The 2,427-nt window shown below is 43.2% G+C and overlaps 1 long non-coding RNA gene across 16 annotated transcripts; it reads right to left on the bottom strand.

Moving 5' to 3' along the window:
* Nucleotides 1-50: 50 nt before the first annotated feature.
* LOC127535105 (uncharacterized) lies at nt 51-2,271 on the bottom strand. Of its 16 annotated transcripts, none has more exons than XR_007943766.1 (7): nt 2,025-2,147; nt 1,142-1,309; nt 1,016-1,099; nt 801-842; nt 638-758; nt 344-553; nt 165-259 (listed from the first exon to the last, which is right to left on the bottom strand). It is a non-coding gene; the product is annotated as an uncharacterized LOC127535105 (long non-coding RNA). The 16 variants fall into 16 exon arrangements; XR_007943765.1 differs by lacking the exon at nt 801-842 and adding an exon at nt 885-926; XR_007943763.1 differs by lacking the exons at nt 638-758; nt 801-842 and adding an exon at nt 596-637 and having other exon boundaries at nt 51-176; nt 260-385; nt 885-1,099.
* Between the last annotated feature and the right edge of the window lie 156 nt (nt 2,272-2,427).

Consider the following 2,427-nt stretch of genomic DNA (forward strand, 5'->3'; position numbering starts at 1 on the left):
AGCTTAGCTAGATGTTCTCATATTTTCTGTATTTACGCTAAGTTAAAGTAGGTGTTTCCTCCATTTTCAGTCCTTATGCGAAGCTAAGCTCCCTGTTTAATCTTGTGTCTAGACTGTATGCTATGCTAAGCTACCTGTTTCCTCTAGTGTCTAGTCTTCATGCTAAGCTAAGCTACCTTTTCCTCTAGTGTCTCGTCTTCATGCTAAGCTAAGCTACCTGTTTTCTCTAGTGTCTAGTCTTTATGCTAAGCTAAACTACCTGTTTCCTCTAGCATCTCGTCTACATGCTAAGCCAAGCTACCTGTTTCCTCTAGCATCTCGTCTACATGCTAAGCTAAGCTACCTGTTTCCTCTAGCATCTCGTCTACATGCTAAGCTGAGCTACCTGTTTTCTGTAGCATCTTGTCTTCATGCTAAGCTAAGTTACCTGTTTTCTCTAGTGTCTAGTCTTTATGCTAAGCTAAACTACCTGTTTCCTCTAGCATCTCGTCTACATGCTAAGCCAAGCTACCTGTTTCCTCTAGCATCTCGTCTACATGCTAAGCTAAGCTACCTGTTTTCTGTAGCATCTTGTCTTCATGCTAAGCTAAGCTACCTGTTTTCTGTAGCATCTTGTCTTCATGCTAAGCTAAGCTACCTGTTTTCTGTAGCATCTTGTCTTCATGCTAAGCTAAGCTTCCTGTTTCCTCTAGTGTCTAGTCTTTATGTTAAGCTACCTTTTTCCTCTAGTGTCTAGTGTTCATGCTAAGCTAAGCTACCTTTTTCCTCTAGTGTGTAGTCTTTATGCTAAGCTAAGCTACCTGTTTCCTCTAGTGTCTAGTGTTCATGCTAAGCTAAGCTACCTTTTTCCTCTAGTGTGTAGTCTTTATGCTAAGCTAAGCTACCTGTTTCCTCTAGTGTCTAGTGTTCATGCTAAGCTAAGCTACCTTTTTCCTCTAGTGTCTAGTCTTTATGTTAAGCTAAGCTAAGCTACCCTTTTCCTCTCGTGTCTAGTGTTCATGCTAAGCTAAGCTACCTGTTTCGTCTAGCGTCTCGTCTTCATGCTAAGCTAAGCTACCTGTTTCCTCTAGTGTCTAGTCCTCATGCTAAGCTAAGCTACCTGTTTCCTCTAGCGTCTCATCTTCATGCTAAGCTAAGCCACCTGTTTACTCTAGCGTCTAGTTCTCATGCTAAGCTAAGCTACCTGTTTCCTCTAGTGTCTCGTCTTCATGTTAAGCTAAGCTACCTGTTTCCTCTAGCGTCTCGTCTTCATGCTAAGCTAAGCTACCTGTTTCCTCTAGCGTCTCGTCTTCATGCTAAGCTAAGCTACCTGTTTCCTCTAGCGTCTCGTCTTCATGCTAAGCTAAGCTACCTGTTTCCTCTAGCGTCTCGTCTTCATGCTAAGCTAAGCTACCTGTTTCCTCCATAGACTGTATATAAAGATGGACGTAGCATCTGGCTACAAAAATGAAGCCCACCCAGAAGTGTCAAAAATTTGCAATATCACGCCGTCCGCTAAGGTTGGCTCTGAAAAGCTTTTGCTCCATAGACCCCAATTCATCACCGGAAAAAATAAAATTTGATAGACTGATTTTCTACAGCTCAGGATTTTTTCCCGTTAGTTTTCATGGTCAAAATGAGTGATCGGGTGGCCGATCTTAAAATAAATCAATACTGAATTTTAAATAAATCGTTAGAGTTGGTGGAGCCAGGGGGCGTGGCTATACTTGATAGACAGTCTTGTCTGGAATGATTGACAGATCCTTTAGGGCAGAGAAGCCTCTGCGGTAAAATGTGGGCGGGATAAGAGAGTCTTCAGCTCTCTGTCTGGCCTGCCCATAGACTGGTCCTGCCCCTAGTTGCTCTCTGGTCCAGTCTGTTTGATGACGCTTTTTACGTCACTGGCTCCAAAAAATCCAAAATGGCGACCAGGAAGTAGCAAAATCCGGGCTTCATTTTCTCGGCGTTGAAACCAACGGGGGACGTCACGGTTAGTTCACGCCTGGTTTCCTCTAGTGTCTCGTCTTCATGCTAAGCTAAGCTACCTTTTTCCTCTAGCGTCTTGTCTTCATGCTAAGCTAAGCTACCTGTTTCCTCTAGCGTCTCGCCTTCATGCTAAGCTAAGCTAGCTGTTTCTTCTAGCATCTCGTCTTTATGCTAAGCTAAGCTACCTGTTTCCTCTAGCGTCTCGTCTTCATGCTAAGCTAAGCTAGCTGTTTCCTCTAGTGTGTCATCTTTATGCTAAGCTAAGCTACCTGTTTCCTCTAGCGTCTCGTCTTCATGCTAAGCTAACTATTTCCTCTAGTGTCTCATTTTTATGCTAAGCTAAGCTACCTGTTTCCTCTAGTGTCTCATGCTAAGCTAATCTAGCTGTTGACTGTGGCAATAATTCATCTGATCAGACTGAAAAGGTTTCATGTGCAGAGAATCAGGAAACATGGAAACTGA

Source organism: Acanthochromis polyacanthus, chromosome 8 (genome assembly GCF_021347895.1).
Source record: "Acanthochromis polyacanthus isolate Apoly-LR-REF ecotype Palm Island chromosome 8, KAUST_Apoly_ChrSc, whole genome shotgun sequence".
In the NCBI taxonomy this organism is placed as follows: Eukaryota; Metazoa; Chordata; class Actinopteri; family Pomacentridae; genus Acanthochromis; species Acanthochromis polyacanthus.